Source organism: Erigeron canadensis, chromosome 1 (assembly GCF_010389155.1).
Source record: "Erigeron canadensis isolate Cc75 chromosome 1, C_canadensis_v1, whole genome shotgun sequence".
NCBI classification, from domain to species: domain Eukaryota; kingdom Viridiplantae; phylum Streptophyta; class Magnoliopsida; order Asterales; family Asteraceae; genus Erigeron; species Erigeron canadensis.
The window spans coordinates 20,493,661-20,511,806 of record NC_057761.1 but is presented as its reverse complement, the minus strand read 5'-3'; the positions used below and the strand labels follow the sequence as shown (position 1 = coordinate 20,511,806).

Here is an 18,146-nt window from a genome sequence, read left to right as displayed (position 1 = left end):
ATTGTGGAGTTTTTTTTTTAAGAGTTATTTGGAATTTCATGGATAAGGTATGTGAAGGTAATATAAACTAGAGGGGTAAATTGGACAATTCAAAGGTAGAGAGTTGAATGGGGAAGAGAGAAGTTTGTTTATATAGGGAGTATAGATTTATATAATATATATAACTCATCACTAATTCACCATCCAAAGTTCCAAACGGTTAAAATCTCACAAACAAACAAGCCATCGGACGTGTTCGATTTTGGACGGGGCACGATTTTTAAGTGAGCGGAACGCCCCCCGGGACCGAGATTTGGCGTTCTGGGGCGTTACGCACGAAAAAACATGGGGGAACGGGCTACTCCTCATACTCTAATGTCATTCCTTGATGAACTTCAAGTCAACGTTATGTATGTTTGACTAAGTATAGTAATTCCAATTTTGTATCTCAAAAAATGAGTGTATATGATAGAAGAAAATCGCCCAACAAAATAGTCACATATTTGACTTTCACAAAAAGTCAACCAATCATGTGACTATTCCATATTCATTAAAAGAATAGATAGATTGTATAACTACTTTACATGATTTTTCATTCATCCAAATTGGCCCATGAACAAAAGGGTAAATTATAAGTATTAAATGTTAAACGTATTTTAAGTAAATTATAAGTATTTTAACCATTAACCAATGGAATGTTGACAACTCTTTTTACATTAATATTCAAGACCTCCAAAACTGTTGGAAGTGCGTCTACAAAAGGAAATAGATGGCGAAGACCAAAGCTTTTGTTCGTGTGTAATTCATTGAGACATTGCAATACTTAAAATTATAGGCAACAGTTTGTTCGTTGATGTTCGAGTTGTTGGAAGCACAGATTAGATGAAAAGGTACTACAAACATCATACTATGTGAATGCTTTAAGTTCTCATTCTTATAATAAATTGGGTCGTTCTTGGTGCAATATGGCCATACCCATATTTGTTGAATAATAGTTGATAAGAGATGAGATTCATGCTCTTGCCCATTTAATCAAATGGGGGTGGCTGCAAGCTAAAATACTTGTTGGCACAAGGAGGCCATAGCCATATTTGTTGAGTAATACCACAATAGCGATGAGATTCACTTTCCTGCCCATTTAGTCGAATGGGAGCGTTTGAAAGTGAAATTTTGCTTCGTATAGCCATAGCCATATTTTTTGAGGCTAAGTCCAACTTGTATCTTGGGAATAATAATGAAGATCCATCAGCAACCATCTCGAAGAGTAACTAAAGTGATTTGTCTTCTATTAAACTTTTTGCAGGTGTAGAATGACTTGCTACTGCCTTCATAATGTGCACAAAGGTGCCCTCTACCTTAAGCCGTCAGTGTGTTATCCATGACTTTTGGTCTATTATCAATGTTGTTCATGTATTGAAAAGGTTTGGAAATCTTGAACACAACCTTTGGCACCTCCTAGTTGTAAAATCATGTTTTTTTTATAATGAGTTGATGAATCATAGAACATTAGTTTTTAGGTTGGTGTGTAAAAAAAACATTAAACTCAACAACACCCAGTAATGATTAGACCAAAATGTACTGGTTATGTCAGCAAATAGTGCTTCATGAGTGGTTTTGTGTCTAGGGATTTCATAGAGCATCGCCCAACGTCGCTAACAAAACATAGGTTTTTAGACTAACATATACTTGATATATTATTTTTAAGCCAGCCCCGGCTTACTAGTATATTTACATTTTAATCATGAAATTTATATACATTACACATATTTATTTAATTATTTTTTTAAATAATGAATGAGCCAAGCAAGCTACTATACCTACTCAATATATCCTATAGATTAATTAGCGATATAAACAAAAAGGTGTGTATTACTTCGTTAACTTACAACTTTTCTAACTCAAGTATATACTTATACTGGCCTTTCACAAGATCTGCGTGATCAGAAGTTTCATATTCTTTGAGCTAGACTTTTAAATCATCAATAACATGGTTTGCTTTATGATCTCCATCTGTTACGAAAAGCGAAGTCATATAAATAAACTCAAATTAAGAACTACAAAAATGTTGACAATATCGGAACTCAAACTTATATAGAAAAACCTGCCAGAATAGACACGAGAACTGAAACCAAACCGACAAAACTTGGTCTAATAACAAATTTAACACAAAATATACACATACTCAAATCTGATTTAAGAAGAAACTCAGCTTACATATATAGGTACGACAAATAATATTGACTAGCAGATTGGTCTCACACATTCTAAATAGAATGAAACCAGTTTCTGGGAAGACATATGGCACATGCTAACGATGCAAGCACGCGCGTAAATTTTGTTGGCGTCATAGGAATTATGTCGGTAATTTGTCCAAATGTATCAATGTAGTCCTCCCTATTAACATTCACATTATACATGTAAAGATTCAAGAAATAAATACTAAAAAGGATCGAGAAACAAAATTACAAAGCAAATTTCAATAAATTTTACATTTAAGCAACTAAGTTTTTTAATTTTATCAAAGTTTAAGTTCTTTTTGTGAAGAGCTTTTCAAGAATAAAAAAAAAAAAACTATGAATAATCTTACACTAAAATCTATTACAACTTCCTTTCAATTGCTTTCCTTTTCTTTTACTTCCTTTTTTAAAGTAAAAATTTTATTAAAGAAAAAAAACTCAAGAAAGGTGAAAATGTAACAACATAAAGAAGTACTGCTAAGGGATGAAGAAAAAGGAGAAGAAGCCATCGTCTGTTCAAGATTAAAATATTAAATAAAAATACAAATCAAACAAACAAACAAACATGTGCAATTATTAACATAAACTAATCATAAGAAAAAACTCGAAAATAAACATACCAGTGAAGTATGGTAAATGATTTTTGATGTTGATTTGCTATCACACCTAGTAAAACATATCCCAAAAAGCCAACAAAAAATATTCTAACCAACAACAAAGATTTTGGCTGTCTTTGGGCCTTTGGTTCGGCTCAAATAGAAAGCCCAAAATGTAACCCAACATGATCATCCTTTATTCAAAAAAATCACCTTCCGTCCTTGTGGTTCAATGATATCATTGACCTTCCTTCGTAGGTGGATAAAATTCGTGTTCAATCCTTCAAGATAACGATCGTTCTCTCTCTTACGGTTAGCGCCTTCAATATAGTCTTTTCAAAATTTAAGGCATATTATATATGTGACGCATCCCTCAATTAAAAGTCATTTTACTAAATTTGAAAAATATAATATAATAACTAATCATTCCGGGTTCAACACGATTATCGTAATTAAAATTTTAAAATCATCAAGAAATATTTAAAAACTGGATAATAATTAATAGCGTAATTGGTATGCTAAAAATAGCCTAATAATAAGATGATAACACATTCCATGATGAATGATAAAGATTAGTAGAGATAATACGCATGATACATGCGTCAAAAATTTATGTTATTAGGCATATTTTTAGGTCCATGTCTGAGGTCTATCAATTATTTTTCTAAAAAGTTATATGTAATGTTTGTTATCGATACATTATAACTTGATATAAAACTAATAATTCAACTAACACAATAATTATAAAGTTAATAAATCAACAAACACAAATAATTTATGAAATAAAAATAACTATTATATTAAGTTTAAAAAACACATTTTATGCATAACATTATATAAAAGAGAATTTCTTTTTTCTTTTCAATAATGATTATTATTAATATTACTAAATATGTAAGGGGCTATTTTGACCCTTCATGATTTTTACACAGTGACTTATATGTATCTAGTATTTTGTGAATTTTTAGATAATGTTTGGTGTCCTTCAAAATTATCCAAACACAAATTATCCCGAATGGGAACTGCTTGCGACATCAAAAGTTTTATAAAAGTTCTTGATGTTCTGATTGTTAGAAAAATCCCATGAAATTATTTTAAATTAACGACACATTGAGATTACTTTCCACCAAGCATGACCTCCTGGAGCCTTTTGGTTTAAGAGATAAAAATTGTCAAAGTTTATAAAATATTCAGACAAAGTAACAGCTTTGATCAGTTTCAGTAGAAAATTCATATCTTTCTTTCTGTTCAGTATTTTTGAGTAATTCCGGTTGGAGGTTAATCTTAACTCATTTGTCTAAAACTTTTATTTTGATAGTTTTGCTTGAAAATGCCCTCACATATTCAGTTTATTCGTTACAAGACAGAAGATTAATTCTGTCAGAAAGTTTATTGGTTAATACATCCCACCAATGATGTTGATTGCTTGTGTTAGCCTCTAAATTACCACTAACAAGATTTTCACTTTATTTTGTATCTATTAGCATCAATTTTCCAGATTATTAACAATTTCAAAATCATCACTCATCATTCAAAGATCCATCTCAAATCCCAAATCAAAATCAATAGAAACTAAGCATGCATGTTAAGGTCTAACATTTTTGGACAAGATTACTTATCATCTTTTATGTTTATGACTTTTTAATGATTATTTCTTGTTAACTCATCATTCAAATATGCATGCATGTGTAGATCTAGACTTGCTTAGCTCAATAAATCAAAGATTAGTGAAGAGGGTTCAAGCTAACAACCTTTGAAGATCAAAACAAGAAGATCAAGAGTGTTGTTGGGTCTCCATTTCATGGCTGCCCTTGGAGTGTTTCATGGCTGTAACAAGCTTGAAAGGAAGAGGAAATAAGCTACAAAGTGAAGGAAAATATGAAGAACAATCAAAGGAACAAGTTGGATACCCTTTGATGATCAAGAATCAAAAGAAAATAGAAGCATGTGGCTGTTTTCCTTCCTCCTGCTGCTGCTGCCGATCAGCCCCACTTGAGGGTTGTTTTTGTGCACTTGGAGACCTCCAAGACCCTTGAGCTTGACCTTTCATTGTTCCCTTACTAGATGGTGAGTCAAAGATGTAGATTTGATGCTTGAAAGTAGTGTTTTAGGGCAGTTTTTCTGCCCTTATTGCGGGAGTCCGAAAATTAGAAAGGAGAGAGGGGAGAAAGAGTGTTTGAGAGTAAAGAGGAGTGTGTTGGAAGCATAAACATGTGAAATGAATAAGTAGTGGAGTTAGAGTGTGGAGTTGGAGTTAATATGCTTTGGAATTGACATGGAGCATGTTGCTAGTTGATGAGAGATTGGTCAAATTGTGTGAAGTGTGTGGGTGTGTTTTATTTATAAGAGCCATTTCAAATTTGTAGTTTTTATTTTATAAAGTATTGGTGTGTAGCCTTTGTAAAGTATATACATGTGAGTATGAGTATAATTATAAGTATTAGTAAATTTTCTAACCATGGTTACTTTATTGGATACTTTCTTTGCTTAGATGTTTACATATATGTGTAGGATTTAACTAAGTTAAATGATGAAGTAAATTACATGTTGATTTGTGTGTGTGTATATATATATATATAGGACGTGTATGTGTATATGTATGTATATATAGTTTTTTTTTGTGTTTTAATTTTATTACTTGCCTCATTATTTATAAACTTGCATTTACAATAGACATATATACTTATTGTTATTTAAGCTCACTTTATATACACACTAGTTTATGAATAAAATTTTAAGTTGGTAATTACATTTTTATGTTCAGATGTACTTTAATTAGCTTAGTGATTGAATTGTTGGATAATATTTTATAAGGATTTCTTGTTGCTATCACAACTTATAAAGCTTATATAATTATTTATGTACTCTTAACTTCTTGAATAAAACTTTTTGGTTCATTGACATTTCATCAAGTTCAATTAGAACTAAAATATAGCTTGAGATTGTCTTGAATGATTATAGTTATTGTTTAAGGCATTTCTAAGGCAACTGGCTTCCTTTTGGCTTCTAATGAACTATAGGGAAAATATCACTATGCCCTAATGCCTAGAAGGTCAATTCTCTTAATAAACCTCTAGGGTTAAAGGCCTAGATAGGTCCATGTAAATTATCCTAGTCGGAAATTGAGGGTTGTTACATTCAGGTATCTGAAAATGCACTTAACAGCATGCAAGTGTGATTCTTTTGGGTTAGCCTAAAATCTGGCACATAAGCATGTTGCAAACATTATATCTCGTCGACTTGCAGTTAAATACATCAGTGAACCAACCATTCCACGATATTCCTTTTGGTCCACCGGTTTTCCAATTGAGCCAAAATCCAAATTTAAAGGAGCTGCAGTGGGTGTGTTTTTTGATGGGACTGAATCAAATTTGTATTTTCTTAACAAATCTCTGACATATTTTTCTTGGTTGATAAAAATGCCATCCATGGTTTGTTTAATTTGTAAACCTAAGAAAAATGTTAATTCACCCATTAAACTCATTTCATACTCAGTTGACATGATTTTAGAAAACTTTTCACACATTGCATCATCAGTTGACCCAAATATAATATCATCAACATAAATCTGCACCAGCAAGATATTACCTTTTTCTTTCAAGATAAACAAGGTATTATCTATTGCACCTCTTTCAAAACCGTTTTTAAGAAGATGTTTAGTTAAAGTGTCATACCAGGCTCTTGGGGCTTGACGAAGACCATACAAAGCTTTGTTTAGTCTGTATACCCAGTGAGGATGCTTCTCAATAAGAAAACCTGGTGTTTGCTTAACATACACTTCTTCTTCCAATGTTCCATTCAGGAACGCACTTTTGACATCCATCTGGAAGACTTTAAATTGCAAATGAGCTGCATAAGCCAAGAATATTCTAATGGCTTCAAGTCTTGCAACTAGAGCAAAAGTTTTATCAAAATTAACACCCTCTGCTTGACAATAACCCTTGGCAACCAATCTAGCTTTGTTTCTAACAACGTTGCCATCTTCATCTATCTTGTTTCGGTAGACCCACCTCGTACCAATGGGTTCTTTCTTTAACCCTGGAGGACAAGGAACAAGTTCCCAAACCTTGTTCCTTTCGAACTGGTTGAGCTCTTCTGGCATAGCCTCAACCCAGCTTGGATCTGCCAAAGCCTCGTCAATCTTCTTCGGTTCAATCAGTCATAAAAAGGTGACGTTCAAAAATTGTTCACTTGTGGCTCTTCGAATCTGAACCCCACTATCTGGATTTCCAATAATTTGCTCAATTGGATGAGCTGCAGTCCATTTAGTGTATTGACTAGGTTGATATAGCACAACATCAGTGCAAGTCACCTGACAATCTTCAACAGTTGTAGCAACTGGAGAGGGATCAGCCCAAACTACTTCAACTTCATCATCAGTGTCAACTGGAGTGTTAACATGATTATCTTCAAACAAAGGTATATCTTGAAGAACTGGAGAGCATTGAACTGGTTCTGATGTTGTTGTGGCACGTACTTCTGATCCAATCACCAGTTTATGTGGTAAATGAAAACTGATGGAGGGATAGAATGAAGTGTTACTGGAGCTTTTCATCTGTTCAACTGGTTCCAAGTCTTAGTGACTGGAAACATCTTTTGGTGTAGAAACTGATTGATGAACTTGATCAGATACACCAAAATCAACTGGGACAACTGAAGATAAATCAAGGCTTGGTCGTTTATTGATTGCTTCATTTGATTCATCGAATATGACATGAATTGTCTCATGTACCTTTTGGAGTCTATAATTATAAACTCTATAGGCCTTTCTTATATCTAATTAACCCACAAATACACCATTGTCAGCTTTTATATCAAACTTTCCCAACTGACTGGAATCGTTAAGAATATAAACTGGACAACCAAACACATGGAAATAACCGATATTTGGTTTACGATTCCTGAGGACTTCATAGGCTGTTTTCCTATGTTTCCTGACATACACTGACCGATTCTAGGTATGGCAGGCAGTTGCCACAACTTCAGCCCAAAAACTGGTGAGAAGACCTGATTCAGATAACATACTTCTTGCAGCTTCAATCAATGTGCGATTCTTTCTTTCAACCACACCATTTTGCTCTGGTGAACGAGCTGAAGAGAAATTTTGAGAAATGCCAGTGTCATTGCAAAATGATTCCAATTCTTTATTTATAAATTCTGTACCATTATCACTTCGCAACTGATACACTTTCTTGGTATACTTGAGTTCAATTTTTTTGATGAGAGAGATGATTTCACCAGGTGCATCACTTTTCGATCTGATGAATACCACCCAATAGTATCTGGTGTATTCATCAACCACAACTAAAGTGTATTGCTTACCAGCTTTAGTTTGAACATTCACTGGACCAAAGAGATCCAAATGAAGCATGTGAAGAGGTTCAGTAATGCTGAAGTTTTGCCTGGTCTTGAAACTAGCTCTTTTCTTCCTGCCCATCTCACACCCTGGACATGGCTTTTCCTTTTTAAAGGAAATTAAAGGTATCCCATCCACCAGTTGTTTTCTTGACAACTTATTAATATTTTTGAAATTAAGGTAGGATAACCTTTTATGCCATAACCAGTTGGTGTCCTCATCAGCTTTGGCATAAAAACAATGCTCTTTTGGAGCTCGTTCCATGTCCATAATGTACACATTTCCTTTTCTTGGTGCAATCATCACCACCTTCCAATCCTTGTTAAATATGGTACCTTGAGCAATATCAAACATTACCTTATATCTATCATCACAAAGTTGACTGACACTTATCAGGTTGTATTTCAAACCATTTACAAATGCAACCTTTGTGAACTGGACTTGTCTATTTTCAATAACACCATATCCTTCAGTTTTCCCACTTCCATCATTACCAAATGTCACTGCCGGTCCATCTTGTACAGTGAACTCTTCCAGCAGGGGCTTACATCCGGTTATAGTCCAGCCAGCAGCGCTGTCCAGATACCAGATATTCTTTTTTCGATCGCCCTGAACGCCAAGTAAATAATTAGTTATTTTTGTGAACCCATCTTTTCTTGATGGGTCTACCAGACTTCTCTTGGGAAGTCTCAACAGATTGACTCGGGTTGGAACTGGAGGCTAAAACTGGAGGATTATTTCTAGCTTTAGGAGTAAAAACAATTGGTTTGATGGGAACAACACCCTCCTTTTTCTTTTCAGATTTTGCTCCTTTCTGAGCAGATTGTTTTTGTTTTTGTTTTGAAGGAGGGAATTTAACAACTTGTTTTGCAATTGAAGAAGACGAAGCTCCTTCTAAATTTTTTATTCTGGCAGTACAACTTTGTACATGCCTTGATAAATTTTGGAGTAGACTCTCCAGTTTTAACAAAAAGTTATTTTCATCAGGCTGCTGAACCTTGGACTTGGGTTCAGCGGAGTTTTTAGTCTTGGGAGTCTTGGGCTCTTTGGACTTTTGAGGCAAAGGAACATCATCACCTTCCTTTTTAACTGGAGCTTTAGCCTTTTCGGCTCCAGTTTTGACCTCAACAGGGGTGGTCTCAACGGATTCAGATTTGTCAATGTTAGAAGAGTCATATGGAGTCTAAACTCCAACTGATTCAGGCATCTGGTGAATCAAGGGTAAAACAGCTGCCATCTGAAGATCACCAGATTTTCAGGCAGTTTCTTGAGCATTAATGGTTTTAGAAAATACATCATAATTTTTACCAGATGCTTGTACCCAAGATTTGATAACCATGTGTTCTTTTTCAAGATCATATTTTAATTTTTGGTTATCTCTTTCCAATGCCTCAATTTTCAAATCTGATTCCTTGAGAGCCAACTTGACACTTTGTAAATCATTAAATTGTTTTTTCATGTTATTTAGCTCAGTTAAAACAGTTTCAAGATATCTTTCACAATCAGTTCTTATTGTTTCAACAAATAATAAATCATCATTTAATGATTCAACAATGTCCAGTTTCAGTTCTGTATCCAACTCATCATCATAATCTCTTACCTTCTTTAAATGATGTCCACCCATCTTCCAGAAATAACATCATCTTTCACCACTGGTTGTTGATTTTCTAATGCCATAAAACACACATCTTTAACCTCTTCATCATCATCAGATGATTCATTATAGAGTTCCCATTTCCCTTCAGTTTGAGCCATCATGCACTTGTTCTTTTCTTTCTCTTTTTCTTGTTCAAGAGACATGAGGGCAATTTGGGCCTTAAGCTGCTTATATTTGGCCTTATAATCATCAGATTTAACAAAGTTTGGGACAGAGGGACCAGTTTGGTTGTTCATCTGACTAGATCTCCATTCCTTCATGAAATGACCTTTCTTACCACACTTATAGCAGGTAAGATTGGCCTTATCCAGAGAGTTAGAACTGGAAGCATTATTGGACCCATTGAATCGATTAGACTTATGCTTAAACCTGTTAAAGGTTTTAGCAATCATGATGACCAAATCATCATCGTCAGTTTCCTCACAACCATCAAAGAGATTAGTGGTAAGGCAAGAGTTCGGTAAATTGTTTAACATCTCCTTCATAGAATGTGACTGGACATTCTCAGCAGACATTAAAGCAGCACAAGGTTGCCCAGTTAAGCTGGCGACCTTGGAACTCTGAATGATTTAAAACATTTTGCTCAGCCAATAACCTTTCAACATTGTTATCTTCAGTGAATCTGAAGGCTCCATCGAGAGAAGCAAGAGTATGGTTGTGCAAGGTCTTACCTTGTCTTAAGACAAGAAACATGTGTACCCATTTTGATGGCAAGATATCACAAAATTTCTCAAGAAGAATATCCTTATCCTTCTCCACTCCCAAGCCTCTAAGTTGATTAATTAGGCTAGTAAATCTGGTGTAAGTACCAGTTAAACTTTCATTGGAAAGAGCAAAGAAGGATTCATACTTCTTGTTTAAAGCAAACTTTCTGGTGGCAATGGTGTCATTTCCTCCTTCAAACTGGAGAACTAATTCATCCCACATGGATTTGGCACTGGGAAACAACACAAGTGTTGGAATTAGTTCCTCAGGGACAGCAGCAAGGATCATGTTTTTCAGTCTGGTATCAAGGTCAACCAGCCTGCGATCCTCATCAGACCAATGTTCTTCTGACTTCTCCCAGTACCTCTTCTCCCAGTTGGGTCTAGAAGAGGACTAACACCAGTGGACATAGGTATATATGGTCCATCCTTGAGGATTTTCAACATATACCTCTCTATCCCACCAAAATGCAAAAGCATCCTAGCCTTCCATGTACCAAAAGTCTCACTGCTCCCATTGAATTTGGGCCAGGATTGTTAGAGTAATGTACATGGACATGGCTGGCTCCAGGTGTAGGAGGAGGAGGAGGAGGGGGGTTGGTATTTAAAGGAGTTGTAAAGTTAATGTTCTGATTAGTTTAATTTTGGGGACCATAACCATTCTCACCTTCAGCAGACATCTTAGCAGACCTAGGCTATAGAATTGATACAATTCAAACTGCCTGCTCCGATACCACTTGTAAGTCCCAACTACGAATAGATGAGTGCTGAAGACACCTCTATGTCAATGGTGAGTGTACTTTGCAACACTTTCACTTAATCTGGACGTGACCAGTTTAGAGTGAACAGTGTACCAGGTTAACTGGAGTTATACTTATTAAGGTGACAAGACGAATAAGTAAATACAATGCAATAAGGTAAGGTAAGGTACAAGTAAGTAAATTGATGAGATAATATGTATTTTTCAAGTGTATTTTATTTATGATTGTTTAAATAAAATACAAGGTTGTTGCGGAACCAAGATAATACAAAGATGTAAATATCCTAACAACCTATGAAATACAATTGATCTATACTTGGAAATTCTCTTAACAATTGAAACACTTAGAGTTGTAAAATGTTCCTTTTTGCGATTGAAAGAATATTGCACAAGTTCATCAACAATATTGAAGAATGTATGTATTTTCAAAGTTGATAAAATACTTGGGCAAGGACCTCTATTTATAGTCGAAGGTTGAGCATTGGGATCTCAACTTCGACGTACAAATATGGTTGACATCACACAAAAGTATTAGTAAATAATTCTTTGTGTGTGTGCTAAATAAAGCAAGACAAAAGGTTACTTTATTCAACCACTCTACATCTTTGCACTTTTATCCACAGACAAGATTATTATCCGGGTAAAAGGATGTAGTGTAAAAGGTACAAGATTAATCAACTGGCTAGAGTGGTTGATGACGGGGCCAACTCTTCACCCTCTGAAAACGAAGAAGAAGTAGATTTGGAAGAGTTTGAGGGATTAAGAGGTTGTGTACCTTGACTTTCCTGATTGGCAGATCGAGCGTCGAAGGCGAGGAAGCTTCCTCTAAAGCTTGTTGTTCCCTTTCTCTTCTTCTGCAAAAATCAAGGTAAATCTGCATTCCTTCGGTTAAACCTTGGGCAGTTACCTTGGGACTATGAAAGATGTTAGTATTAATGGCCTTACATTCCACAGTCTGGCCAGTTTCCAAACTGTAATCACCATCAAGAATTGCTTCTATGATGGGAGCAAGAATCCTACCATATGGTATGATAAAGGTCTTGTTTTTTACTCGGCCTACTAAGTCTTGAAAGATTATTTCAGCATAATCTACTCTGGTCATAGTAACCAATGAATGAAAAATTTGCAATTCTAAGACATTAGGTTGGTCAAAGCTGCAAGCTTTCATTTGTAAAGTTTTAATGACAGTACTTAGAAGATAGTTCCAGATTCCAGTTAAATATTTTAATTTCACCACTGAAGCCAAGGGACCAGAATAGTCAAGATTTTGCAAAAGATTTTTGGCCTAAGTGTGGGATACAACTCAGGCATAATTATCATCTTCCATATAATCAAGCTCAAAGGCAGACCTAAGTCTCTTTTCAGTAATAATTACCTGTTTCTTACCATTGAGAATGGTGCCTCGAATTGCAACATCTTTCTTCTTCGTTTCACCAACCACACAGCTCGCCCAAAATTCGCAGAGCATGTCTTGATACACCACATCCGGCTTCTCAATCATCATCTTGCTAAATGGATGATGCCATAAGAAGGCAACAATGTCATCATAACCCTGAAGGTGGATGAACATTGGTGAAGACTAGATTAATGATCTTGATTTTACCAGTATCAAGATCAGTCAGGCTAACAACCACATCACTTCCCACAACATAGGGTGGAAGCTTATTTGCGCTTATCGGAGCCGGGTGTTTAACTCCCGATTCCGATGAAGAATCATTATTATTGCTTGTGTTATTTGCAGATTGATAAGATGATGATGAAGCCAATTGTTATAGAAGATTTTAACTATCAAAGAGAAATATAAGAAATTGATCGAACTGGACACAGATTAGGTTAAAAAGATGATAATAATAATAAGATTCAATTGATTTGGGGATTAGGTTAAATCTGATATATATATATATAGTAGATTAAAATATATATTTAGAAATAACCGTTTTGAGGGAAAGGAGAGAGAAACCATTTGATTGGAGGATGACAACTAGTGGGGTGTACTTTTTGCAGTAAAAGTCCGTTACCTACACACGTGTCACGCTCTCATTATTCAAAGAAAGGATAAATACGATAAACTAAATACAATAAACTAAATATTAAAATGCACTGAGATATTTAATAATAAACACAACTCCCAAGCTGGATTAGACACAGCTTACTCCATTTTACTTGATATACACCAAGTACAAGGGGTAGTCTGGGTCAAATATAGCTTGCCCTTAAAATCTTCATAAAAAAATCAAGAGGTTGAATTTATCATTACTTATCACATTGCCTTTTACATATTTAGCATTCCCAGCTTACTTATGAGATAACTGAACCTGTTTTCATCCAAAGGCTTTGTAAACAAGTTAGCTAACTGATTTTCTGTTGGAATGAAATGGAGTTCAATATCTTCCTTCATCACATGATCTTTGATAAAGTGATATCTGATATCAATGTGCTTGGTCCTAGAGTGAAGTACTGGATTGTTGGAAATTGCTATGACACTTGTATTGTCTCAAAAGATTGTAGTCTTTGAAGTAGTGATACCATAGTCTTGAAGTTGAAATTGCATCCACAAAACTTGTGAGCAACAACTCCCTACAGCAACATACTCAGCTTCTGCAGTTGAAATAGAAACTGAATGTTGTTTCTTGTTAGACCAGCCTACAAGTCTGTTGCCAAGCAATTGACAAGCTCCAGAAGTACTTTTCCTATCTATCTTGTAGCCTACAAAGTCAGAATCTGAATAGCCAATTAGATTAAATCCATAGTCTTGGGATACCAAAGACCTAGATTGGGACTACCTTTAAGGTATCTAAAGATTCTTTTAACAACTTTAAGATGTGATTCTTTAGGATTAGCCTGATATCTTGCACACCACTAGCTAGGATCTTTCTTCTTGAAGTATCCATCATTTTTCTTCTGAGGCCATCTCACCTTGTCTCCAAGATCTCTAAGCGCCATTATAATGCCAGGAGTTCCTACAGAGAAACAGTATGATGCCAAAGTTGGATATTCGACCCCGTTATCTTCTTCAACGACATTGACTTGATCATCTACATGTCTTGAGTAAGGTTTGTGTCTCGGTTTAAACACCGGGGTTTCTGCCTTCCGATTTGGACGATCATATGATAAGGCATCTAATTTCGAAGTTGTAAGTTCATTCTCTTCGACCCTTATAAATCTTGTTGCCCTTGCTTTTGCTTCATCGAAATTTCTGCATGGCGTCATTATGAGATCTTCCTGGAATTTAGATCCTTTATGGAGACCTCTCTGCAAAGCTTGAATAGCGGTCAACATATCTAATTTAGGAATATTAAGAGATTCTTTTGTAAATCTAGTCATAAAATCTCTAAGTGATTCATGCGGTTTTTGAATTATTTTATATAGATCATCAGTCAATTTCTCAAAAGTCCTACTGCATGAAAATTGACTATAAAATAAATTTGTTAAATCAGCGAAAGAATTAATAGATAGAGGAGGCAAACTCTGCAGCCATTTTAAGGCTGATCCAAATAGTGTCGATCCAAAGCTTCTGCATAAGCAAGCTTCTTTCAAATTTGATGGAATCAGCACCATTTCCATTTTCTCCAGATACAGCGCGATATGCTCCTGTGGGTCAGTGGTTCCATCATATGGTTTCATATTTGGAACTTGGAATTTCTTCGGGATTTCTACGTTCGCAATCCTGTCGCCACATCTGTTGATTAGATAGGACGCAGGGTTGACTTCAGGAATTGGATTGCAAAATCCAGGAACGCTCGAAATCATGTCTTTAATCTTCTGAAATTCTCCAGGGATGCAATCATTTGCTCCTTGTCCCTGCGATGGATTAGTAAAAGCAAAAGATCCAGCAAAATTATTAGAATTGTTCAAACCTGCACTCATGGTGGCCGATGTTCCAGCAACATGAGTGTTTTTCGGAATATTACTCCCAAAATTAGGAGTCGCAGTTGGCATCGACGTATTAATAGGAGCAGACTCATGAGCAGTTGGAGTCGTTGAAAACAAATTCCTAGGAGTCATCGGTGGTTTGTTTTCAAAAATCCTTGACTCAAGAATTTTGAATTGTGCCTGATTATATTCTTGATTAGTCTTAATTTTCTTATCAAGATTCTACAAAATAGTAAACAAGTCAGGCAGTTCTTCAGAGTTAACATTCCTAGATCCGGTATTGTAGGGATCCAGATTGCCATAATCGTCGTAAAAACTCCTTCTTTGAGTCTGGCTTGATCTTGCATTCTCCTGAGATGAGTTTCCTACCGGATTTTCTCTAGATAAGTCTGGGATCTGGAATGAATCCATTGGCTCCTTTCCTTTTTCCTGGGTAGAAGTTCGAGCAACATTGTTCCTGTTTCTTCGATAAGAAGCACGTCCTGGAGGTGGAGGAGGCAAAGGAGAAGAAAGAACAGGAGTAATTTGCGAAGAATTATTTGATTTTGAAAATTCGAGATTTATGAAAATCAAAAAGATTTTTTATCAGATCGAAAGCACCTTTTCCCCCAAGGTGGGCGCCAAATTGTTTTGGTCAAAAATTATCCAAGATAATCAACCTTGAAGACTTAGATCAATTATGTAACCAAACTTTCGTTCGTGAGGTTAAAGGCTTGTAAATTTGGTTTAGATTCAAAGATGCGTTTAAAATAAGTATGATAAATCAAGATTATGTCGACTTAAACAAAAGAAGGTAGTCAAAAGATTTCGCAAATAACTATATAATCAAATATAAGATAGATAAAGCAAGATAAAGAAAGAAAGATAAACGTAAAAAAATGCGGAAAATAAAGAGAAAGGAACAAAAACACCGAGATTTTTTATCGAGGAAAAGCCCTTAATCCTTTATGGATTGCCGGCATAAAAACCCCGGGAGGAAGCAATCGTCCCTGCCTTGTTCTTTTATTAATGGTGTAAATTGGTTACAATGATAGAGCGACTTGATCAATCTTTCTAAGTAAAGAAAAGTGTGTTGGTTGTTTACAAGTATGAGCAAATAAAATAAGCAAGTAAATATGTGAGTGTGTGTAACGTTGTATATCCTATTATCGATCAGGTCCTCGTTTATATAGAGCAGCCTAGTAACTAATTTTCCGAAATTACAGGGATCTTCCTGGTCTTCATCTGGTGAACGTTGGAGCATATCTTGACTGATATTGTAGCCGTTTGAAGATATTCTCCTCATGCTGAATTCCTCTTGAAGTCCGATTATGATGCTGGACTAAGTCTTCTTTGCGTGTTGATCAAATAAGACATGTGTTGAATCTCTTTTGTACCGTTAGAGATATTTCCCTTGTGATAAATATCAAGTTACCTGCATAATATTCTCATAGAAACAATACTTGAAGTTTATCGGTAGTAATTCGTCAAGGCGTGTCAAGATCCTGAAGGTCCATGGGCCTTATCAAGCTTAAATACATGATCAGGATACTTTGAGCTTTCAAAACCTGGAGGATGTTCAGCATAGACTTCGTCTTCTAGTTTCCCATTCAAAAATGCACTCTTCACATCCATTTGATAAACCTTGAAGCCTTTGTGTGCAGAATAAGCCAAAAACCTCCCGATGGCTTCCAATCTTGCCACATGAGCAAAGGTTTCATCATAACCAATTCCATCTTCTTGTCTATATCCAAGAGCTACTAATCTTGTTTCTGTAGACCTACTTAGTTCCAATCATAATCTTGGAATGATGAGGTCTTGGAACAAGTTCCCAAACCTTGTTTCTTTCAAACTGTGTTAACTCATCTTGCATAGCATTAACCCAAGAAGGATCTGACAGAGCCTCAACAACCTCAGTTGGCTCCATTTTACTAACAAAGTTGACAAACATTCAAAAGTTGTCTGTTCCCTTTCTTTTTGTCTTGACACCAGATAATGGATCACCAATAATTTGTTTGATAGGATGACTCCTTGTCCATTTAGTAACATATTGAGCATTGTTTGATTCTTGGACAATAGGCTGATTTAGATTACATGATTCAACATGATCATCAGCTTGAAGTGGAACATTATGATCTGTATCAGCTTGGGAGTCATTTGATGGAATTATATTCACTTCTTGATTAGGATCAGCTTGCACATTTTCGAAAATTTGTAACCCTTCTTCTTCATTCAATTGCTCCCCCTGAGTTTGAGCATCATTATTTTCAACAGGTTATTAGGGGGAGGCTCATTCTCAGGAACAACCAGTTCTTCAAAGTCAATATCTTCATCTTCAGGTGGAGAGCAAGCTGGCTTAAAGCAACCTTCATCAATACTTACATTCACAGAGTTCTCACTATTATTTGTTCTTTTATTGTAAACCTTGTAGGCCTTCATCATTATTGCATATCCAAGTAGGATACCTTCATCTGCCTTTTCATCAAACTTTCCAAGATGGTCTTTCTGATTTAGGATATAACAAGGACTTCCAAACATTCTAAGGAAACCAATCTCAGGTTCCCCCCCCCCCCCCCCCCGAGAAGTTCATATGAATTCTTTTGGTGCCTTTTCACAATAAGAGATCTGTTTTGGGTGAAGCAAGCTGTGTGTATAGCTTCAGCCCAAAAATGAGACTTGACATTGTTTTGTGCCATCATGGATCTTGCTGCTTCAATAAGAGTTCTGTTTCTTCTTTCAGTCACACCATTTTGTTGAGGAGTCCTTGCAGCTGAGTACACTTGAGAAATACCTTTTTCACTACAGAATGAATTGAGAGTGATATTCTTAAATTCAATTCCATTATCAATCCTTAATTGCCTAACAGGCCTTTTGTATAGTATTTCTACTTGTTTGATAAAATGAAAAATACTGTCAGCAGCATCACTCTTGTGATTTAGAAAGAAGACCCATGTATATCTTGAAAATTCATCAACAATGACCAAAGTATATCTCATCCCAGTAAA

At 35.5% G+C, this 18,146-nt stretch overlaps 1 long non-coding RNA gene across 1 annotated transcript; it reads left to right on the top strand.

Moving 5' to 3' along the window:
- Nucleotides 1–1,455: 1,455 nt before the first annotated feature.
- Nucleotides 1,456–16,577, top strand: LOC122597195. Its single transcript, XR_006323413.1, has 3 exons — nt 1,456–1,466; nt 4,197–4,199; nt 16,368–16,577. It is a non-coding gene; the product is annotated as an uncharacterized LOC122597195 (long non-coding RNA).
- The last annotated feature ends 1,569 nt before the right edge of the window (nt 16,578–18,146 follow it).